The sequence below is a fragment of the Poecilia reticulata genome, linkage group LG23 (assembly GCF_000633615.1).
Source record: "Poecilia reticulata strain Guanapo linkage group LG23, Guppy_female_1.0+MT, whole genome shotgun sequence".
Taxonomy (NCBI): Eukaryota; Metazoa; Chordata; class Actinopteri; order Cyprinodontiformes; family Poeciliidae; genus Poecilia; species Poecilia reticulata.
Window position 1 is genome coordinate 1,156,313 of NC_024353.1, and position 25,151 is coordinate 1,181,463.

At 40.0% G+C, this 25,151-nt stretch overlaps 1 protein-coding gene and 1 long non-coding RNA gene across 3 annotated transcripts in view; one reads left to right on the forward strand and one right to left on the reverse strand.

Annotated features, from left to right (window-relative positions):
* The first annotated feature begins 1,194 nt into the window (after nucleotides 1-1,194).
* Nucleotides 1,195-25,151, forward strand: part of chrm2a (cholinergic receptor, muscarinic 2a) — a 78,988-nt gene continuing 55,031 nt past the window's right edge. Inside the window, exons 1-2 of one of the 2 annotated variants that reach the window (XM_017302827.1) lie at nucleotides 1,195-1,349; nucleotides 2,526-2,682. The gene's annotated coding sequence lies outside the window, so the exon portion shown is untranslated. The remainder of the gene's footprint in view (nucleotides 1,350-2,525; nucleotides 2,683-25,151) is intronic. The other variant, XM_008400395.2, reaches the window with a different exon arrangement.
* The window catches only part of LOC103459118 (uncharacterized), a 39,940-nt gene continuing 38,378 nt past the window's right edge, over nucleotides 23,590-25,151 (reverse strand). Inside the window, exons 3-4 of the long non-coding RNA XR_532679.2 lie at nucleotides 24,214-24,290; nucleotides 23,590-24,040 (exon numbers count right to left, since the gene is read on the reverse strand). This is a non-coding gene — a long non-coding RNA (uncharacterized LOC103459118). The remainder of the gene's footprint in view (nucleotides 24,041-24,213; nucleotides 24,291-25,151) is intronic.

The window sequence follows — 25,151 nt, forward strand, 5'->3', positions numbered from 1 at the left end:
AGGTCTTTTTGTCGTGTTTATAAGATTCGGCGTCAGCCTTCCTGGAGCTGCTCTGGCGCTGTGAAAACACGTCAAAACGCGTCAAACATCTGTGACAAGATGAGAACAACCTGTACTTTGTGCATTATTTAATTCCTCATTTTTCCCGTTTCACATCCAAGCTGTCTTCCTTTCAGACGACTGCCGTCTTAGATTTTGCAGGTACATTGTTAAATAATTGAACTAGAGCAGACTTGCAAAACTTAAGCAACTTCCACTTGATGCATTTTGTTTTTTGACTGCTGACACAGAATGGCACATTTCGATTAAATCTGAACACATATGAATACATATTTTAGATCACATTCATTAGAATAAAACAGAAATGTCCTCCAGATGAGCTCCGACTGACACATTATTAGTTCAGGTGTTTGAAACTAACTGTGAAAGGGGAATATTATATCTTTGTGCTCAGGAAGGCAGAGCCTGAGGTCATCACCAAGTTTCCCATAGCTTTTTTGTTTTTGTTTTGCATAAGTTAATGGAAGTTGGAGTTCAGAAATGAGAACATAATGTTACAGCTGTTCAGAAAACATGAGGCAGGAACTGATTAGTGGCTTTTATCTGTATGTAGGGTGAAACATAGTGCTGTCAGCATCATGCTATGGGGATCCATCTGCTGTGAGGTGGTCTGGCCCAGCGGCGCTAACAGAGGGAAACAACAGCATTAAGTTCTCCCCCAGCAGATGTCAGTAAAACATTCTGATCATTTTTTTTTTTACTACTAATCTCGATTTGAGCAGTTATTAAAATAATGAAAAGTAAGCGTGAATAAAAAAACAAAATATATATTTATACACATTTGACTTTGTCATAGCTTAATTAATTAAAAGCAACGTGTTTAATCAAACCAGAGGGAACAATATCCACTGTGCAATAGAAATAATAAAGCATTACATTTAAGAGTTTTCTTGTTGGGTGCAGTTTTTTCCCCCTACAAGTTTAATTTCTATTTTAAAAGGTGAGCAGTGATTGTGATTTTGCATGTCTACATCCAAATCTACTTCACCTTTGACCTGGTTCATTTTAACCACGCGCCGTCTCTACTTCCTTAACATATATGACAAGAACAGACTCATCGCAGTCTTGGAGATGCCTGCTCACTTCTCACATCTCCCCTCTTCACTTTCCCCTGCGCTCTCTCTCTGCCCCCTCCACCCCCTCCCCTCCCCTCCCCTCCTCTCCTCTCTCCTGTGCAGCCGACGCGCTTCTCGTCTCCAGAACCTCGTCTCCACAAGCATGTCCTCAGACATGCAGCCACGGTGGCATGAAGCGACCCAAAAGACGCCATCGGGACGGCATGTGCTCGGGTAAGCTTCGATCTATTCCCCCCCCGTCACTCATGTGCAACAGCCGACCTGCATCCCGGCGCATCCAGTAACTGGTTCATCTAAAAGCTCCAAATTGAGCGCTTTTAAAAAAAAATATTATTTCCTGACAGCGTGGATCATTTCTGCAGGAGGATGTAAGCCTGGAAGCTCAGACTTTCCAGATGCTGACCGCCACATTTCTCAAATAGTTTAATTAGCATCCATGGTGACAATGTCGTGAAGAAATATTGCAGAATTTCCCGAAGTTGTTGTTCTTCTCCGTTTCTCGGTTGTAACTTAGCTGGGGGGAAAAACACGAAGGTGTGCAAGTTTACGACATTTTACTGATGAGATTAGCGGTGATGTCGGTGGAATGTTTGATCCTCAGCTGCCATACGGAGCCTCTTCCGGACTCCGGTGATGGACGTGGTGCATTTTGTGAATCTGTGCAAATGCGAATTTTCTCAATGGATTTCTCTGCGCACAATTTGCGCGCGATCCCAAACACTGACTGTCTGAAGCAGGTTGAAACATCAGCCTGTCAGTTTATTCCCAACCAGTCTGCTGAACTTCTTTTACAAGATGTTTCCTTTGCTTATTTATTGATTTATTTATTTATTTAAATTTCTTTGCGCTCTCGATGCGCGCTGGATGCACGCGCGCCCTCGCATGTAACAAACTTATTTTATTTGTCATGAACCAACTGGATCAGAATCAAGTTTTCATCCTTTGGTGTCCGCCGTGTCATTAAACCTAAATCCATGAATGTACAGCAGCCGAACACAGACCCGGAAAGCTTAGTGGTGTTTAATAAGATCATTTTATTGTATATATGTCCAAACAGACGCTTCAAAGAGACGCGCACGCATTATAGATTCCGATTAAATCCTCCAAATGTTCGGCAGTGATGGTAAATTTTGTACTAAGAATCGTTAAGGTCATTTAAAAAAAAAGATGGGATAAATAGAGAAGATTTGCGTCGCAGCCGCGCCAGATGTGCGTAAAACGGCGCAACAGACCGGATTTGGAACAACACGTCTTTCACATTCGGTTGCATTTGTTTATCATAAATATAAGTCATGCACTGAAATAGATACATGTAGTTTTTTTTTCTTCTTCAATGAATCTAACAGGGAGAAATGTTCATTTTCACTCAGACGTCTGTTTCCTTTTTAGCGTCATCGCGTTTGGCTCCACCGCGTTTCACTTCTTTTCTAACCAAAACATCAACTCAGAGCAGCTCGATGGTTTCTGGCGGAAGGGGGCAGATTTTTCGTTTTCAGTGTTGGCTGCGATCATCAGAGCGGCGGGGCGGCTGGTGGTGGTGGCTGAGGTAGGTTTTAGAGTCTGACCATTTTATCTCCCTGAGATGCTAAAAGAAAATTGAATTTGCATGATTCAGTGGTTTGTATGGAATTGATGACTCTTGTTGCTGGATGGATGGATGTGGAGAGGAAATCATTTCTGCTTCTGCTGATAAGAAGGACAATTATTGTGTTATTCCAACAGCTACTCGGGCATCTGACGAAATGTAAATTTGAGGGATTCGAGGTTATAATGCTTTGCTTAGAGGAGCTGTACAGCAGAAGCAACACAGTATGTTCACTTTGACCCAGTGCTGTGCGTTTAAATGAGCTTGAATGGCTTGACTTTGAGTTCCCAGCTGTAATTGGACTTGTTTGAAGAGTGGGCTGGTGTCGCCTGGGTGTCTCACGGATGCATGGCATGTGGGAAGGTCGAGTTTCAGCTCTGCAATTTCATAAAGGGAATGATAAGACGTTTGTGATTGGAGTACTAATGTTCTGCTTTTATAGCTGGACTTTATAATCAGGAAATCCAAGCTGCTGCCATTTGGAACAATGTTTCTAAAGTTGGGGTCGGAGGGCCAATTATGGGTCATGAATCAACAAGTTTGGGGTCCTAGGAGCCTCCTCAGAATTTGTACCAAATACAAACATGAGATGACAGTGTTTATGTTTTTACAAAAGTAAATATGTAGTAAAAGAAAAACTGCACTTAGCTAAATGAATTCTAAAAAAACACTGAAAGTGTTTCAACAAATAGAATAAAAGTGTCTAAAATCTCAAACTCTGATTTAAGGAATTCGTAGTAAGCTCAGAATGACCAACTTCAGGTATTTTTGTGTTTGAACTAGAGGTTCACAAGAAACCATAGAAAATCTGACACTTACTACTTTATGTTGCAAATAAAGTTTTAATGCGATTTATTAATCGATTTCTGAGTAGTGGTATGGCGAGAATGTAAATGTACTTTTCTGTAATGTCTGGTTAATACTCAAATTGTCAGGACTAATTTTTAATTTCCTTAAAGGTCATTTAAATGCAAGACAAGTAAACGTATCCACTTACTTTACGCAACTTACATTTGTAACCAAAGTGACTTCATATTGTAGTTTTAAAGCCTACTAGCCTAGCGAGGGTTAGCTTTAGGAGCTAGCATCAAGGGACTCGTTATGGCTGCTGCCCTTCATATACCAAGTTCCTGTATTTACAATAAAATAGATTTGTAATTATCTACAGCTGAAAGACATTGGCCACCTAAAGTATATATCCTTCTGTTTAACATTCCTAACTGCAACATTTTTTAGAAATGTCTTCACCCTTCTTTTAAAAAAAATGACCCAAAAATGTTGACGCAACTGTACCAGGAAATTTGATCATTCCCAATCAACGTTTAATCTCAGACACTGGCCGATATCTTTGGATGGTTTGGCTCTTTTCTGGGTCTGTAGCTTGCCTGGTTGGGTTAGAGGTGGGGCTTCCACATCATGAACTAAACTGCCTCTTGGCTGTTTTCTATTGCTTCAACCCACGTCTCTGCACTGCATTTCATCTCTGCTGCTTTCTCTCCGTGCATCTTCCAGGACGCGTCCTGGACTTTCTGCTGTCTATTTTCACTTATCGTCCCGTCTTCCACGCTGATGGTGATGGATTAGGTCTGCTTGCTGCGTGACTGTAAAGCCGTTTGATTAGTTTTCTGTCTTTGTTGTTACAGACTTTGTAAACCTGCTCAGGTTTTCCAAGGACAGCTGTGTGATTTGCCCCAATTCAACCCGTGTTAAAAACGCTTTGGTCATCACAGATTAAAGTAAGGTGACGATTGGTCATCATCTGCCCGTTTATGAGCCTAAATGTGGAGCACAGTGCCCCCTGTGGACAGAACTCATGTTGGCAGGTTTGAGTTCAGTTTTACGTGGTTCTCATCATATGAAGACGTCAGCCGTGATTGTGCTTCCAAACGTGTAAAGAGTGCAAATTACTTGCTTTCTTGGCAACATTCATATGGAATACAGAGAGAAGAGACAGAAGGAGGAGGCTCATGCCAGAGCTGCTACTTACCATGAATGCACATTGAACACATATTTCTAAATCTGTGTTTTTGGCAGCTGTGGAATCAGTGTTCGAGACCAGGTTGCGTTTTTTGCAAAAGTTAAATTTAGACATTATTCCATGGACACGAGCGTCCCGGTTGTGCTCGGTGCACATTAGCGAATCTTTGTATCTGGCACTCACAGAAAGGAATGTCTAATTATCACGCTTTCAACCACAGCAGGCTTCTGTATTCGCCACCGAGCTCCTGCTCTAATCGCTTTCTTTTCCCCGTCATTACACCGCTGTTTTATTTTTTTACGTAATTAAAATTTTATTTTTGCCTGGTGTGGATGAGTCGGGGGGGTGGAGGGTGGGGGCTCTGTTCGCTGTCACGTTGGCAGAAGCAGAAAAATGGCTTGACTAATGTATGGAAATCCAAAGGGAGGGATGAAAGGAGATTCTGTGAAGTGGTTTTGCGTAACAGTAAACATACCATTCACATATATGTGGAGAACTGGATGAGCACGATGAATGTCCAGCTGCAGTTCAACTCGCTTGCATGCAGTCATTGTGACCATAAACGTCATGCGCCTTTGAGCGTTTAATGATGCATTTTTTTTCCCTTTTTTTTGAGGAGGGGATTTATGATCAAACAAACACGTTTAATGAATTCCACAATAAATTCTAAAAGAAATAAATAGATACAGAAGACCTCACAGGATGAGGTGCGTACAAGCTCCAAGATAGACTAGTTTCCAATTATTATTTGGTTAAATGCCCCTTTAAAAAGTGTACCTAGGTCACATGACCATTATATTTGAAAACCTCTAAAGGCTTAATGTTCCTTTTCTTTAGTTTTTCAAAAGCAAGAGAGCGGTAGATTTGAGGTAAAGTTGATGACTTTTCCAGCAATCCTTTTATCTTCATTATTTCACCTAGATTTTGTAATTATCAAGTATCACTGGCAGCGAAACAGTCCCACAGAATGATGCTGCCACCACCATGCTTGATTAGATGTCAACAGGTGTGAACTGCCTTCTATTGACTTCTTCATACATTATATTCTGGTTATTTTCACTAAACGACTCAGTCTTGGTTGTGTCTCATTATCCAGAAGACATTTAGCCTGATGGCTAACGGCACTAGAGTTTCAGCTTCCTCTGTGATTAGGCCTTGGATTATTCCAAACAAACTAACAAAGAAAAAAACATAAATAACCTTAATTTGGAGCAGAAAAAGCACAACAAGGAGAAGGTTTTCAGAAGCTCCCAACTTGTGAACAATAGAGGAACCAACTGTGGGAAGGAAATGTAAAAATTCTTGAGGGCATCAAAAAGTTTGTGTTTGAGGTGCAAGTTGCTGAAGAGTATTCGACCGGCTGGGATGTTGTGTGTTTTTGTGCTCCAGTCCACTTGACTGTGAAAAAGTAGTGGCTCACTAAATGTTTTAGGTGATTATGCCAACTTGGTTCCAACCACTACCTCAAAGATGAAGGGTGTTTTAACTCACATTTTCTGCTGATCCAGTTATTACATCAAGTATTCCAGGTCATGAACAGCAAAGTGGTCTCAAATCTTAACGTTATCTCCATCATTTGATTGGGGGCACGATATTTTTTGGAATTACCGTGTTAGTTTTGCACCAGATGTTACGAGGCACAGATCCGCCAAAAAGTCCCAATTTTGTCTCACCAGTTCACATACTTTCCAAAAAGTCTGATCAGTATCAGCATCAGTATGTTTTTGGAAAATCTTGAGAGATGTCTTTTTGTTTTATTCATTTTTTGTTGTTGTTGCTTTTGCCATTTTTGCCCAGTCTCTGTTTCTTATTGTTGAATCATAAACACTGAGTTTAACTGGAGCAAATGAAGCCTGCAGTGCTTTGGATGTTGTTCTGGATTCCTTTAATGGCCTTCTGGGTGAGTCGAGTCATTTTGACTCGCCTGTCACTCTTGGACTGGTTCGCCACCGTTCCATTAGTCTTTCTGTTTGTGGATAACGGCTCACGTTGCGTTTCACTGCAGTTCCAAAATTACTTTGTTGCACTTTTCTTTTTTTCTTTTTTTGACAGATATACAGTATGTCAAAAACTTTGTTTTTATTTATTAATTTCTTTTGAAGTTTTTATGCGTTTCGTTTTGAGATCGTTTGCCAGTAAAGTTTACGTCATTTAACATTTCTTCGATGATTTCATACATTTAATTCATATTCCTGTATATTTATGTTCACGTTCTTGCATTTAACTTTTAAGATTCAGTTACACCGTTTGCTGTTATCAGTGTAAAATAAATGTCAAAAACATAATTTCAAAGCCACAATTTAATATGCTTCAGTGATAAACTTATAATCAGAACTGCAAATGGTTTTTTAACCTTAAATTTCGACACGTTGCAATTTCCTCACTTCAAAGCATTCAGATTCTCGTATGCTGAGGCCGTTTTTTTCAGCTGGAAGGACAAGTGGCCACTATACCCTTTGTTATCCTCCTTATCAGACGCTGAATGACTGCAGAGCTACGCTTTATGAGGTGCCGCTAAACCACTGCATGAAGTGGCATTGATTGGAAAGGATGGGAGGAGGGCGATTCCTCCTTAAGGTCATTATCTTGTAGTCAGAGAGTGTTAGATGAAACAAACCCAAGTAATTGCATTTGGAACAAAGGACTTGGGAATGGAGGAATAAGAAGTACTTAAGCACTCAGTCAGCATATTTCACCAACATATGAATGGTTTCAGTGGCGTAAGAATTGAGTTTGCTGTCAGGATGAGCTCAAACATGAAGCTCACATTTCAAATGCAACATGTAGAGACGTGTTTGGAAAACGGTGCTTAAGATATGATTCACCATCTGCCTGTGAATGAATTTACAGGTAAGGAACTGGATCTGTGATTAAACTGGCATTCATGGCTCTGGAACCAGTTCAGACGTCGTAAATCGACACTTTGTCTCTAATTCAGATACTGACTCCACATGAGAGCAAGTGCAACTAGTTGTAAACAAAATGGCCCATTTTAACCCTTAATGTTTCACTTTCAGAATATGCTTGCAGAAAGGAGACCATATGAACACACTGAATACATTTAGAGGTAGTAATTCTGTCCAGCATGTAGATTCAGATTCTATAATAAAACTTAACTTCAAGTAAATTACATTCTACAGGAATACTTACTTCAAACTGTATCATCTCCAATTCCTGTCAGTTTCTTCCTATGGTGTCTAAAGAATCCATCAAGCCCACGTTCACATTTATGGATCACTGTGGATAAGAATATTAGTGGATATTTCACATGTTCTGGCACATTTTTTTATTTGATTTTCTCACCATCTGCAGATTAAATCATCTCCAGCTCCATTTTGTTTCAGTAAGGCTTCAGAAAAGACTGATGTTGCCACTGTGGTTTCACAAATTCTCATACGGTGGACCCGAACGCAGACAGAATGGAGCGTTGAGAAGATGGTGATATATTCAAAGAAAAAACGATCATGTACAAGAACTTACATACATACAGCCTGGGTACAAGGAGGAAAATGACAAGATGTAACAGGAGGAACTAGGAAAGAGAGGTGTAAAAATACAGCAGACTAAAAGACAAGGGCTGATTAGCTAATGGATTGCAGGTGTGGAGGGAGAGCAGGAAGCAGAAAGAGAGAATGACTCTCAGTTGAACAATGTACCGACTTTTGTTGAGGTTTACACTGAAAGGAAATTTGATACAGCTTCAAAATAGGCAGTTTGCTTAGAAATAACTCCAAAACAATAATCTAGCTCAGGGTTAACTTGCTAAGCCCGGTGCTAGGGGCGCTAGGGAAGTTATTCATCCAGCTGCCCGACATGTTTTAAGATGACAGGAAATTTGAAAATATCACTTGCTCTTTTGATAGTTATGCATTATTAGAAGACTGGAAGATTAATGCCTAAATATCAACTATAGAGTCTTAAAAAGGCAATAATAAAATGAAAAATTAACAATGTCAAGCCTGGTGGGGGCACAAATAAAGCCTGGTGACCCGCCAGGCTTATAATACACCTACCATTTCCTGCCAAGTCCTTTCACCTTTGCAATACAACTAATTTTCCACATATTGGGATTGTTTCCTGGTGGCAGCCTGCAATTTCAATGAAAAGGGCAATCAACTGTCTCACAATGCAACTTTGTGTTCATTCAATGTCGTATTGAGCTGAAAGGATCCGCATCATCATGTTCTGTGGGACCATTACCACCACTTACTCCATTAACATGATCCATCAGCTAGAAACACTGTCTACTTCCGCACCATTGTTTAACTAGCCTGGCAGAAAGAGATAATAATCACAATATTCATATTTATTCATGTCTTTAAAAAAGAAAGTTCGATAAACAGCTGTAATAAAATAGAAATAATTTTTATATTGTCTTCTATGTACAAATGTAAAGGTTTAGAGTCTAAAGAGGAATTAAATCATCCATTAATGCTTGATAAAACAACTGTTTATGTTTCTAGAGTGGGTTTATACATGTTTATATATTTAAACAAATCAGGGTTGCAATATTTCCGGTCAACTGTTTACATTTCAGAAAGGTTTACATGTTTACATTTCAGAAAGGTTACAGTATAGATTTTTGAAGTTATAAATTAAAGCTGAAACATTTAATATGAAACACACACCGTATTTGTGTGTGTATAAAAAATGGCAGACTTGGCAATGGTTCAAAGAAGCATTCATACCAATGATTAGTTCTTGGCTCTGCTGTGATATTGAATTGCAGGACATGGATTGATGCCTCTTAGACGAGAACGTAAAAATGTCCCAGAGCTTCAAAATGTTCTAATCTGTTTGTCCTTATTACTCACGTCGCAGAGCGGGGTTTTCTTTTTAATCAAGCTTGATGCAGATCATCCTTGGTGGACGAACTTTGCTGAACTGGATCGTCCTTTCTCTGCAGCATTTTATTTCCTGCATCTGAACAGCATCGAAGCAGCAGCAGAGGATTCACAGCAACGTTCTAAAGATCTCTGGAGGTTCCTCCAAATGTGACGCGCTCTCCAAAAACCTCAGGTGTTCCTCAGTCTTGTCGCTCATCCGGCATTAATGTCGGGCCTCCATTCCCAGCTCCCAATTACTCGGAGCCTCAGTGCCAGAAAATTCCAGACGGCCACTTCAAGTGTTTGGCTGGACTGTTATCATTTGTTCCACGAAGCATTCAGATTTCACTAGACCAATCTGCTGTCACCTGCGCTCGACAGGGAGAAGCGATTACAAATTGCCAGAGAGCCAAATACCTCCATGACAGAACATTCAAAGACATCTGGGACCAAAATAACAACACAGAGAATTCAAACTGCATTCACACAAAAAGTTTTTGTTTTAACAGTTCAACAAGAGTTTGGTAACGAGGACACAAAGTCAAGAAAGCGTTGGGTTAAGATTGGGATGTTCTGTTTAAATCTTAACAACAGAAACCCCATCTCTCGTAACGTAAATGGCACAAACACGACAGAGCGCCTTAATATCTCAGTGGGCCGCTGCAGACGCTGCGCGCGTGGGCGTTTTTGAAGTAGCCCTGTGTGGCTTTTGCTTCTTGTTGGCCAGGAGCACTAACAAGCAATTAGCCAACGGGGAGAGAGAGCTCGGTATTTCAGGGGACGAAAGCCAACCGTAAAAAGACTTTGGTTGCTTTTCGTTTGGAGTTGATGCTGGAAGCAAGAAAACGACACCAGATACAAAAGATGATTGAGAAAGAAAAAGCAGGCAGCAGGGATTCTTGTTGCACACAACTTTCGATTTACCAATACGTTTCGATGATTTACCACAGATCGCCTGGCAGTATTTATGACACGTTGCAATTAAACCAACATCAATCAACTTACTTTTAAGTGCAAGCCAATGAATTGATTTCTTCTGAAAAGGCAATAACAGTCAAACTGCCTTCCTGGAGGTATTGCTGTTGTAATTACCAGCCTGGCAGAAGCTGATAAACAGCTGATCACCCAATGAAGGCACTTTATGTTTTTAACGCATTTCTAGGTTCTCATCACAGAGATTCCATTTCTTTCTTTCACGCTGGGAATTTAAGGGTCTTTTGGATAAATAGTCATGAATTTCTGTAGGAATGTATGTTCGTTAAGGTTTTATGCAAGCATCTTATTGATTATTTAAAGAAACTAAAAAGGGGAGCAGTAAAAGTAGTTGGTGGTCAAGTTGCAATAAGGCTGGTTAGTCACTGACACAATACCACATCACACTCAAGAAGATCCTATTATAACAGTTGAACTTGATTTAAGGTCGATTAGATTCTCTTTAATTTAAATAATTGTGTAACAAGAAGACTGAAGCATTAGCTTAATGGTGTGCATGTTTATGTAATTAGGTCATTTTAAGTTGAGCCATCTTGCTCCAACAGATTTGTTTGTTTTTCATTTCAATAGTACAAGATGTACAGCAGGTCGCAGCAAAGGTGCAATTCATCTTTTGACCAAAACCCGGCCTTTGACTAGGCCGCGCACACTTTTTATAGCCACTGCAACTTGTTTCTCGCTGCTTTAGATGATCAATCCCAAAAAAAAAGTTTGTTTCTTTGAAGTTCAAAAATAAGTGTGAGGAAGAAAGAAAGAAAAAAAAAAAGCAGTTGAAATTTTTCCAGGCGCTTTAGAAATTGCCCAACAGTGTGAAACGGTTCTGCTTTTCACATCTCCAGCGAAACAATGGAGCATGTGTGATATCAAAGCTGAATTAGAGCTGCTGCCTACAAGGCAGATGACTTGACACAAAGCTTAGTACTGTGTACACACACACATCAGATTAGCTCCCGCTCCGACCTTGGTTATTGCCGATAAAATCAAACCGCCAAACATTCCTGTCACCTTGAGACGTTGGTGCATAATCTGAGACATCTGGTGGAGGAGAGCTGGGGTTAACACCAATTAGTCCAGCAACAATCACCGTCACTGTTATTGCAAACTGTGTCGGCTCTTCTTTTGCAAATCAAGGGCCTGTTTATGCCCCAGGTGTAACCGAGTTCACCCAGTGTTTGTTTAATGGCCTCAGGTTTTATAAACTACAGTTACCTTTTATGTGGTTGGCCGGTTTAATTCATCGACTCTGTCAGAACTGTCCTTTTAAAGTAAACTTGAGACAAAGTCCAGATGATGGTAGTAAATACCACTGACTTGTTTGATGGCATTTGGTGGAAGTCTGCCTTTTTTCCCCTTATTTGAGCTTCCCTAGGGACAGTTGTAGAAATCACTGGAATAGGAGGATGTAGAGGGTTATTTAATAATGCACAGGAAATAGGGTCAAGCAGCGCTTCCACTGCATTGTTTACAAGACAAAACATAGCCTGAGATTACTTGCACACTTGCTAAGGCAATGCGACTAAGTCATCTGAGACCTGCATGTCTCACCTCCCCTCAGGCTTCGCTGTAAGAAGTCTGTAGACACTGTACTCAATCCGAAGCTTTGCACATAGACGTTGTTTAGTCTGACATTCTCAAAGACAATCCCTGAAGGTCTGTGGAACTCTTTCCAGGTGAATGATTTGACATTTAGAAGAAATGCCAGCAAGAAAGGAAAGTGTGCACTATTTTTTTATACATTGTCTGAGCCTGGACTTGCCTGTGAGCTGTTGAACTTGTACGGTTTCTATTTGCATTCTGCTGCGGACATACGCTTAGGTTTGGTGCATTTTACGAGCTCTTTTTGAACCCCTTTGGCCCTCTGTTCGCCGTGTCAGAGCGAGAAATGCTTTCATTTGACTTGACAGGAACAGGCCTCCTGACAGAGTCCAGAGACTGAGCTGTATCAGTGGAACACAAACAGACTGTGGGATGGAATCACTGTGTGAGGCACCCGCCTCCCCTGCGTTCACACTCTCTGATGGCCTCCTCTGACAGCCTTCTCACAAACAAAGCAAAGCAGAAACGAGTCTGATCATATGAAACGTCTCAAAGGTTGGGAAACAAACCAGTTTCCCACTTTTTATTTTTTATTTTCTGTACCCGAAATAGAGAGCTTTGACTGTCATTGTACACAGCAAGCCTTGCTACAAGTGTAATGAAGTTATGAAATTATCAGGATTCTGGTCAATATAAATGTATTTGATAGCATTTTCAATCTCCTATTGTGTTTTTGGTACTCTAACATTTCAGTTTTTTCCCATACATTATCACGCAGCTCTCGTTCTCTAGTGCTGCTGCCCTAAAGCTTTTGGACCCATCCCTGCTCCAAGACACCCGTTTGACATGTCAACAAACTTCCAAAGGCCTGGCCATTAACCGTTCACTTGATTCAGGTGTGATGGAGCAGGATTGTGTCAAAGCCACTGGAAAACTGGAGTTGAGATCCCTGGTCATGCACAATGTTTAAGCAATAACAGTCAATGCACAAGAAGGTTTTACAAATGTACAGTTTTCAAAACTGGTTCCTATTTGACTTTCAACATATTGGTTTAATTTATACTTCCAGAATTACTGCTTGGATCATTTATTTTTCTTTTTGTAAAATGTGAAAGCATATTTATAACATCATTAAGGCGTGTTGAAGGCATAGAAAACGCACTCTGCTCCTTCCCTGAAGTCTTATTCTTTTCACAAAATTAAACCACAATTTGAACTATATGCACATGTGCTTGGTGCATTTCACATTATTTTGTAGGTTTTAAAGTGTTTCAGTTGTCTATCTTTACCACATACATGATCTGTGCATCCACTGCGGTCTGTACTGTTGCACTGCTCTCTGCTGCAACATGTGGTTAAAACGTTTCCATCCCGTTATGGTCTGCAGAGGACCCTCGTTGATGGGTTGAGTCAAATCTAATGTGTCGAAGTAGGAAAAATGAATAAACCATGCAGGAGCGGGAAAGTGTGCTCTACCTTCCCCGTCCTGCTTGCCCCTGCATACATGCTTGTAACCATTCGTTTTTCCCTCCTGGGGTTTCGTACAAGATTCCTGTGTGCTCCTCGTTCCACTCTCATGACGCACTCGCACGGTTTATACTTTGCATGTCTGATTTATTTGTTTACATTTTAATGGGCTCCCGATTCTTTAATAAATGACTTCAGGTGCTCTGAGCGGCAGGGAGTTATTAAATATTGGTTAACTGGAAGTAAGGCTGGAGAGAAGCTGAGTCCATGTTCCAATCAATCTTCCCCTCATATGGATCTTTATTTTTGGATTAAATGTGGTTTCCACAACAACACTGCTCCAGGTTCCTTTTCAGTTAATCTGGTTCTTTTGATTTTGAGCATTTTAAAACATCCTAAAACTTGTCAGCAGTCAGTCTGAAGCTGCTCTACTATTCAGCGTAATCGTCTCCATCATGGTGGAGTTAATGTGGGGTAAAAAAGAAGCATTTATACATGTTGGAATGAGCCGTTTCTTGTTCAGCCGTTCATGAAACCTTAGTGTTCAACCAAAACATTATGCAACATTCAAAAAACTCAACATGACAAAGACGGAAATGCAATCCCCAGCAACAAATGCACTCAGAAACTCACATTCTTTTAAAACTGAACACATTCGCATGAATTGAAAGTTGTATATAATATTTTGGCATCAAAATAAATAAACTATTAATAATAAGGAGCCTGAGCTGGAGTAAACAGACACTTGTGAGCTCTTTGAAAATAATTTATTCAGTTTAGGCCTGGCAGCAGTTCTCCTTCGCTGATTTAGTGAGTTAATATTGTCCTGCAAGCTGAATGATTCATATAAAGCTGTTTTATGAGGAAAATACAGAAATAAAGTTAACATCTGAATTAAATCTTCCAAATCAACATCTAAAAAGTGAAGGTGCTCCTAAAACAACCCATTTAAAAGCTACAAATGGTACTTTGGGTTTGTACAGACAGCAGAACATCCATGCCGACATCATTAGGTGAAACTACCTGAAGGAAAATCTATGACCTGTCGGTCATTTGTGGTACTTTAGATTTAACTTTGTGACGTCTATTTAACTGTAAGCCTTTGATATAATTGGTCATAAAGTTACAGCAAACATCAGCTGAAACTGTTGCCTCATTGGTTATTGTGACAACGCGGCCGTGTCTTCTGAGTTCAGACGTGAATGTTAGCAAAGACAGAGATGTGCCAAAGCCTCCCTGTCCAGACGGATCCTCCAACTCCTGGTTCACTTTGTCTTTAACACTTTTAACTCGACAGCCTGACAGCCTGCATTGCTATGCAGGTGCATCAGTCTCCACTTTGTCAATCAGGACCAGCGTACAAGGTCGTCCCACTTCTCCGCAGCGCTGCACACGTTTCTGGTTCGATCAATACCGTCAAAAATAGGTGGAGAAAGAAACAGATTGAGCTGATTTTCACGCTTAAATATCCAACATGTTTTACAGTTTCTGAGCTCATTTTCTCAAAATTGTTACATAAATAAGAGATTTGCTAAAATTCATGAGTAAAATCTATTTTTTTTTTAAAGAAAGCAGGTCATTGTGTTAATTGTTGCATTTAAGATGAAGTGGGAAACTGACAGCAGACAGAGGTAGGCATTTGTTGAAATAATATTTAGAGGTCATCCTACATAGTGACATTTTTTGCCCTTAAAAGTACAATTAAATAATTAACAATAAAGGAAAATGTCACTTGAAGACTCGAGAAATCTGTTTCCTCTGAGTGCACCAGAGGGTTATAGAAACCTTAAGTCACTGTGCATATTTACATTAATTTTCCTTAATCCACTCCCTAATACAGTACGCATGACAAAAAGGAGATTTGTCACCATCTCATAAACACCTGTTCTTTAATACAGCAGTTTTTGTGCTAAAACCAGGACTGGTCCTAGTTCTATAAAGCATAGAATAAAATTCAAAATACTCTTTATTTTCTCACAGTGGGGAAAATTAGGTAATCTATTCACATTCAAACTGATGTAAGAAATGTAAAAACTGTAAACAACAGTAAGAGGCTGTAGAGTGTGTGCAAATTTGCAACATAAGACAAAAAAGTACAGCTATTAAAAATAACACATTCTGATTAGAATGAGACACTGAGTAGGATCATTAAACATGTTACTGGGGTATTATTTAAAATAATAATAAAGAAACTGTGCAAGTTTGTTGGGAGGAGTGGTAGTTATAGCAGGAAGGATATGCGATAGGAATTGTTTGGGCATCTAGGATGCAGCAGTCCGTCTCTGAAGGATCTCTCCGGTTCTTCAACAGTTTCATGCACGGCATGGGAGACGCTGTGATGTTATGTTTCTACTGCTCCAGTAGTCAAATGGCCGAGTCAGAAAAGTTTTGAAGATGGCAGAGAGGAGTTTGGTTTTTCTCAAAAAACAGCTCCAAGCTGATTCATTATCCCTCTTAAAACGTCTCATCTAGTAAATATTTGATCTTCCTCCTGTTCATCTAAGTGCAATTAAACTGTTTAACTGCACAAATCACTCTATTTAACTCAGTACTCCTACAAACAGATGCCTGAATAGCACTAAGCTTTTTAGAAACGCTGCTTAAATGATAGGCATGTTTACAGACGCTCCTTACAGTTTTAATGTCTTTTACCGCTTCAAACAGGAATTACTCTGTTATGAAAACTGACAATATCAACTATGCGTGGTTTTATGATTTTTAATTACAAGGGGAAGTGGTTTGAGCACAAAATGCTCAGAAACACTTTTTCGGCACTTTCAGAGCTCACAATTTGAGATCATTTAAAAAGCTTGATGAATACCTGCTTTAAAACACTTGCGTGGGCTCGATGAAGAACGTGAAATCTTAATGAGGTTGGAAATGCATACAGGGGCATTTTTACTGCCTACATTTACAGCGCCGCAAGAAACCGTAAAGTAGAGTCAAAATAACATTGCAACAATCAAGAAATTCAGCTCAGAATCCGTGTCGTCTCGTTCTTCCGTCCTGTGTGATTTTCTCTTCACCGCTATTAACGACAAAATTTAACCTGTTTTAGGAACGCATTTGTAGTGGGATACATTAATTTGTTTTGCCAACAACTATACAGACACACCAGCTAAAAACTTATAATTATATTATATTATAAACTGGTTAAAGGAAGTGGAAACTTGCTACCAGTAAGGTGAAAAACAAATGTTACCGTTACCTACATTGTTAAGACATTTGGGTGATAATAATATTCCAACTTGGTGCAAATAGAAAGAAGTAGCAACCTACACAGGTGTCCAGTTAGCACAGTTATCAGTAGTTGCTAAAGTTTTACTTGCATCATTAAACATTAAAAAGACTGTGAGTCTTATTGAGGACACAAAACAAAATTCAGTGTTTGTCCAGTTACCGTCTCTTCTGATTCAGATTTGATCTGTCCTAAATGGGCAATCGATGCCACAGCAAGTATAAAAGATAAAAGACAAAGTATCAAAGTAAAAAAAAAAGAAAAAAAAACACTAAAACATATGAAATTATAACATGAAATGCAAACTGGTTAAATCATGCACTCTAGTTTACAGATCAAAGATTTTGAATCAAGTCTGTTTTAACTTTTCAATAAAATCTAAATATTGTGAATAAAAGCATTAATTTTGTAGACTTTAAATAGTTTGTGCATGTCTCTGGCTGAGTCTGTTACCGTTTCATGACGGTTGCCTTCCTGAGCTGCTGCCAGTGGAGGAACTAAATATGCTGCATGTATGTGAGAAACCGCAAGCGGCTATCAGTCTCACACAGTTCTGGATGGCTTCGAGATCCCATTCTCAATTCCATCAAATTTCAGGGTACATTATCTTCCTGGCGAAAATGAGTGTCACACATGACCAAGGCTTTTCACCAGCGATTGCTGCCGTAGAGGAAGAGGAGCCGACTTTATTTCATGAATAACTGCAATATATGATTACAGTCTGGCATTAGAACATGCTCTGTTGCTCAAAATTCTTTAACATGTGCACATTCCTGTCAAAAAGCACGGAAGGGATAGTATGGATAGTTAATTGACGACACATAAAAGTTATATAATTCATGTAGTCTTTTCTAAATGATTAATACTTGCTAATTTAGCATTGCAAACCAGTCGAGTTTTACATAAATCAGATCTAACTCTGTTCTCAAAATATCCTTCCGTGACAAAGCTGGAGCAAAAACAGAACAAAGACTCTCTCAAACTTCTCATCTAATACATCATTTACTTCATGCAATCCCAGTGAACATACAAGTCGGAGAGTGTTCAGCAAAACACACGAGAGGCATCGTAACTCACTTATGCATGCTGTTCACTTTGAAAACAGCTCAACAGGCAGTTGTCAAAGCTGCCTGAATGGTGAGAGCAGTCCTGTTGCAGTCATCAATGTTAATTGGTCTGTGTCATTAGGTATTCAGCTCCCTCAGATGTTAAGATGATGCAATGACCAGATAGATGGCTGAAGGGCTGCCCCTCTTGATGCTGCCCACTAATTTCAGCCTCTTGAAATGGAAAATTTAGTCCTTACAGAGCAGCACCGTCACATAAGTTAAACGATAATTATGTTTCCTCCAGCCCAACAGATTCATTACAGCAAACATCTTGTCAGATATGAAATTCCTGGAAGAAATCCAAAGGGAACAAAATCCCCATTCCACCTCTTGCAGTTAATTGCAAATCATGGTGTCACTTTTCATGGCGCAGCGATGCTCCCTTGAGTGCAGCTCGTCCAATTATCTGCCGGCCGGTGATTCATCTGGTCACCTCGTTTCCCCCTCGCTTCCCACACTGGCATCCGTCATTCACTCTTCCATATTCCCTCCCTCTGCTTTATCATTCCGCTTCTCCCACACTCTTTCCCCGCTCATCTTCCCATCTCCCCTCTGCTCACCATGTTCGGTCTGTATCTCCGGCGTGGTTCACCATGCCGGGCCTCGGTAATGAAGCTGCTGTCCTAGAAAAGCCATGTTAATGTGGACCGTGGGATCAGATTGTGCAGCAAGATACAGACAAGTGACAAATGGATGCATCAGCTTGAGCCAATAGGGCCAAATAAGTAACGGGGGGAGAACCCGAAACGAGACTCGGGAGCTGAAATGTTTTACAAAGCGATTAGTGTCACGAAAACAACAAAAAAACCCTCTAATTTACTCATCAGGGAATTTCTGACGGAGCCGTTTTCATGTTTGTTGTAAATATGCAACCAGAATGAGCATATTAGGACGTGTCCAACTGCAGTAGTACAGCATGTTAATAATAAGGAAAGTGAAATGCTGGATCCCTGAAGTATTGGCCCGTCCATCTGATTGTCAGCAGCACTGACAAGCTGTCTGCCTGCTCCTACTCTGCCACTCTGACCTCCATTGACCCCCCTGGTCTGATCTGACAGGAAGAGATGTGCTCTGTTCATGAAGAGGTGTGCGCGTCTGTCCGTCGGCCGAGTGCGGATTGGCGTGCCAATGACCCAGGTTGACGTACATAGAAGAAGAAGAGGAGATTCCCAATTCTGTTGTTCCCACGTTCCTGCCGTCAGTCTCGGCCTATTCAAAGACCGCTGAGCAGCCGTGCATGTCTTGCCCCCATCGCAGAGATCGTTGCTATCTTCTTTGCCCACTCATGTCTCTGTAACTAAATGTGTAATCAATTGTAAGTGCTTTGAAAGTGAATTAGGGCCGTTGGAAATGCAGCTCCTAAGGCAAACCCTAATGCAATGGATGTTTGGGAAACTACAATGTCCTTTTAGGGGTTTTCACATTTTATTCCATTACAGCCACAAATGTTTTTGCAATTTATTGGGATTTCACGTCAAAGACCAACATAGAATAGGAAACTGTGAGGTGGAATGAAAATTATACACACATTTTCAAATATTTTTACGAATGAAAATCTGAAGAGGGTGATGTGCATTTCTATTCGCCCCGCTCACTCCGACCGCTCTAAATGCCACCCAGAGCAACTAACTGCCTCCAGAAGTCGCCTAATTAGCAAATAGAGTCTATCTGTGAGTAATTTAATCTCAGTATAAATCAGCTGCTTGTTGAAAGGCTTTGGGGATTTTTTTAAAGCCTTAGTGACCAAACAGCATCATGAAAACCAAAGAACAGAAGAAGAAATCCACCATAAACTTAGGTTGTAAAGTAATACTCCAACCTTTTAACGTCTAATTAAGCACCGACCCATCCATCATCTGAAGCCAAAGAGTATGGAACAATCTACCAAGACATGATTATCTAGCTAAACTGACAAGCACAAGAATGGCATCCATCAGAAGAGTCCCAGTAACTCTGGAGGTGTAAAGACACAAACCTCACATAGATTCAAAGACAAACTAGTTCTGCGCTCCACAAATGGAAGAGTGGCTAGAACAAATACACATTATGTAGGGAAAGAACAAAACAATAGTCCCGTTTAAAACTTTGTCACAAAACGTGTGGATAAGATGTTGAAGTTGGAATAGAACAAAATCAAAGTTTGTGTTTGCACCACTGGAAAATGTGGATAGATTCAAAAGGTAAAAGGATTTTTTAGTCTGGCCGTGATGTTTGCACATGGATTTGTTTTGAATGGCCCCTTATCCAAACAGCTCTCAGGTCCTAAGCAGCATATAAATGCGTATTGACCATTTAAATCAGTATTGACTTGCTGAAGCCACTCTTAAAGTCTGCAGATGTACTCCACTTGGACCTCGCTCTATTTTTTGGTCAGTTAAACCAAATGCTCTGAGATGTCCATGTTCCCCTCCAGACTCTCAGGAGGTGATGATGAGCTGGCTTCTGATTCGTCGCCTCAGGAAAGAGGACAGTCAAACTGAATACAAGCTGCAGTTGCTTTGTGTGCGTTTTCACTAAGAGACAAGTTCTCCAAACCAAAAAATGGGTAGATTTCTCCTCACCATATTTATTTATTTTTCTTCTGCTGCTTGTTTTCCAACTTTCTCTGTTGTGCGTTCGGCGCCATCATTTCACTGGAAGTCTTAATGTCTCCTTTGGCTCACACAGTCACAAAAATCTGGCCAGTGTGTGGATTTTACTGCTGTGAAATTTACTTCACTTTGACTTTGTGTTACAGCAGACTGGGAGGTGTGAATCTACCTTTTATTGCACAACAAAGTGTCAACTGATATTCGGATACTGGCTTGAAAAGTGCAAGTGAATAGTTTGTTTAGCAACTGTTTGCAAGAAAATGTCATGCAAGGAATTGCTGGTAATTTCCTTAAATAAACCAATACATTTATATTTAGAATTACTAAACTTTTAAGGTCAATTCCTAAAGATTTTAGGGAGAAGAATACCTAAGAATAAGTTGAACCAAGTTTGGTGCCAGCTGTCATGAGCCCAAAAACAAAATCCAGTTTTTTCCAGCTGCTGCTTTAGATTTGGAAAGACGGATAAAAGGATTAGCATCACTTTTACTGTTTAAAACAAAGGAGATGAATGGCAGATAATCAGTCAAAGCTTCACTTTTTGTCTTTGGAAGAAGTTACCCAGAACTGCAACTATTACTTGGTTTTGGACAATTTCCAAAAAACAAAACAAAAAAACATTTAAAGCGCCGTGAACCGGTTTTGTGATTATTCGTATTAAAACACTCAAATGAACATACAGTAACTGAAAAAAAAGTGAAGCAAATAGTTTATTGTGCTAAAAAAAACCCAAAAGAAATGAAACTTGCTGATGCAGAAATGCTGCACACTGCAAAGATGACAAAGAAAATGATTTTTGGGGACATGAAAAAGAAATGCCAGCCAAGAGTATCGTCCTAAATTCTGCATGCAGACTTCTGTCTCAGCGGTTCACTCTCACCAGAGCTGGCAACCTAGTTATTATAAAAGTGGATGTAAGAAAACACAATCCAGACACATGAAACTTATATTACAGGAAAACATATATAAAACATCGTGCCAACCTAAATTGATAAACATATTCAGGAAATTAGGATGCAGGTTCCACAAAGGCTTGTTTGGGAGAATATAAGTACTTTTTGAATTTTTTTATTTGGTGCCTTCAAAGTAAAAGGGGACTAAATATTAAATAATTGTGTTAATCTATTACATAACATCTAAACAAATTACAGCACACTGTGCAATCTAACATTTCCAACTACTAACTTCTAGACTAACCCCAGTTAGTCTACACATAGCTTCTGCATAATTTAACTGTCCTTTGGCTTCAATGGCTTTATCCTAAACCTGGTGGACACATGGGCAACACTTTAGAAATCAAATGTCAACACTTTTTATAGACATAATGAAGAACCAGAAATCCATCGTGGATAAAAGCGCTGTCGGTTTTGTTTCGAGTAGCAGTTTGCTTGGCAGCGAAGCGTAGATAGGAGCGGCCCGTCGTCGCACGGCGTCCGCAGCCAGGAGAGCTGCATCCGTCATGCAAAGATCACCTCCACCCCGTCTCTTTGAAGTGATGGCTCAGATCTGCTGCGGCGACGCGGCTGCAGCCACGCCATTTTCTGCCTCGCTAAAAAACACGAGCATGAAAAGGTTCTGCTCCTCTGGAGCTGCTTACTGTATATGCGTCCCTCTGCATCGGGAATGTAAAATGTTATGAAACCAGGTGTGACGCGGCCAAGTCAATCAGTTTCAAATTACGCCAAGCTGCTCGGTCACCCATAATTCTTTTTAGCAAGTGGCTTTTCATACAGGAGAGGTGCTTAACCCACAGTGGCTCGATGTAAAATGTCAGCGGGTGCAGGAAGAATTAATTAAAAGAGGCAAAATGTCAAATGGATAATGGTGATTTTCTCTTTTCAAAGTATAGAGTTAATTTATTATAATGTAATCTTTATGGTAAAAAATTACTGACTGTTCCACTAACATCCATCCCACTCATTTACTGTAACCAAACTCCAGAGATTCATTGTGTCCCTTCACTTGCCCACGTTCATAATTTATGACTCAATTCTCGCACAAAGCCCAACCGACTCTCAGCGGAGTCTTACAGGCGCTTTTTGTCTTCGCTGTCTCCGAGTTTGTTCTCTTCTTTTGTGGACTGGATATTTCTGAGTGCTGCTCAGACACATTGCGGGAAAATCCTTTATTCATCCAGACAAACGTGTCTTTGGGATTAACATTCTGCGTTCAACAGGAAGGTGGAGGAAAACAAACAAATAAAATGTAGCAGTAGCTAATGGGAGCTAATATTCGGCGATTTAAAAGCCAAACCATGAGTATATGAAACACGAAAGCAGCAGTAGCTGTGCAAAAGTTTGACAAAAAAAATACAATTTCACTATTTTAGCGTCTCTTTTAAATAAGAAATGCAATTAAAATTGTGTGTGATTAAGATTGTCTGCGTGATAAGCCATTAAAACATGCCGATTCTCGTACCACTTCCTGTTTTCTTCTTCGTATTTCCCATCTGTAGCAACATCCGGTTGTTGATCACATTTGAAAAAACCCCTAAACACCTAATCCTATTCCGTAAAAATGTGAAATTGGCCTGTTTCCATTAAGGAAATGTATTTTCAAAATGTGAATTTGCACTCTTCTATGGTCAGTGGAAACAAATCTACTGATTATACACTGAGTGAGCTCTTCTTTTGTTCCATTAAATTTAGCTTACGCCTTCCCAAAGTAATCAGTTCTGACAATTTCACATCCTTTTGTACTTTTTCCCAGCCTGCAAACATTGCATATATAAATGCCCATTTTTCTTGCAGATGTTCATTAAGTTCCTGCAGGTTGCACTGTGTAGTAGTTACACAAATATATAGACAAGGAGGTATTGAAACAAGCCGATTCTGTTCTTTAGTGAATCGTCAACTTTATAATTTTCTCTTCCTAGCAGATGATTTCAAAGTATTCACTACAAAGCAGATGATTTATTAGAAGCATGTTTCTATGAAATTGAACTAGAAAAAAGCTTTGCTGAGAAAAATGGAAGGGGGAAAAAAATTGTTGACAGGTTTTGGACGGATGTATTGAAATGGTTCATTAGTTGTTACCACTGATAACAGAAACAAGGTCTGAGTTAGGTTATGGAGCACCAGTTTTCGATTTTCTATTCTGAAAGGTCGTCTCTCAGAGAAATGAAAATACATAATGAAAATGGCATCCAACAAATACTAACATGCTTACGGCTCAGAGGAAGAAGGGGAAATAGAAGAAAGGAGAGCAAGAAAGCCAGGAAGAGTGACCGATAACCTAGTTAGAAAATCAGCGTGCAAGCACTTCATCTTTTTTCTTCTGCTAGCAGCAGGTCTGTGCCATCCAACAGGCGGCGGAAATGTTTATTTTCAATCATGACTAATTTATAATAAAGCCACTTGAGCGCCAGAATGTTCTCTAGAATCCGCTGACAATCTAGAATAATAATCTGTCCCAAATAGGAGGTAAGCTCTGGTTCAGGATTCGCCCAGCTCCTGTTCAGCACGACCGCTTCGATTTGCTTAAAGGCAGCAACAAAATCAGATTCCCCATAACGAAAGCTCATCAATCAGGGTCGTTGGAAGCCGCACGCCGTCCGTTTTCCTTTCCAGGAGTTTTCGCCTCTTTTGAAAAAAGAAACTCAAAGTCAATTTAGAACAAATATCTGTTTGGGCGGAAGCATCGCTGCATGCTTTCATGAAAGCAGCTGCCTGAACACAATGCGTGGTCAAATGTTGAAGTTATCAGTGGAGTGCAGGAGTGAAGCAGCCCCTCCACCACTTTCCTCTATTCATACCTGCTCTGAAGGATTTCAGCTCACCGGCAAAAGACTTCTGTGACAACCATTCTGCTGGGATGAGATAAAATGTAACGCTGGAAAAAGGGGAAAAAAAGTTAAATAATCAATTCCAAAGAAACGCCTGGGTTTTAATCTAGAGCAGACCACAGAACGGTGCCGCCAAGGGGATTGCAAGATGATTTGCGGCGGGATTTCTGAGCTGATTCATGGCCTGTAAAAAGCTATGGAACAACGTTCTTTAAAATTATTTCTTCTTACTTCATTGTTAAACTTGTGCAATTACAGATGAGCCCTGAGGCTTTTCAAGTGAAACAACTGTAAAAAGAACCAACTTGTTAGCCTCCACTTCAGCTATAAACTCTTCTGCTGTACCAACAAGCACAATTTAGTTTCACCATTATTATCAGAGAAGTTCTCTCATTTAGAACAAGGCATTTAAGTGGAATGTGTTCAGCATCAACATAAAAATGGCGACTCTAGGGGTTAAATATACACTGAGCTTATAGGAAGAGCCAACATGTCATATTGGGTTCACAAGAATATTCTATTGGCAGATTATTTCATTTATAACACTAGACAAATACTGTAAGTGAAAAGATCTTCCAAACTAAAATGGTTTAATCAACAGATTGTTAACTTAAACCAGCTTTTAATTCAAGTTTACTGAGATTTACAGTAGAAACTAAACCAATAAATCAATAACAAACCAATAATACTCCGTAAGATGATTTTTTTCAGTGTAAAAATAAAGGTGTCAGGGACTGAAAAGTTTTTTGGTCCGATTGTTTCTGTCTGGAATAACTGGGTCAGAACCGGTCTGTGGTTGCCATGCCAACCTTTGATGTGTTTCTGGTATCTCTGCAGCTCAGGGGCCAGCAGGCCGCCCAGGGGCCCCAAGCAGCCCAGGGCCGCCGCCACAGAGTGATCTCATATAT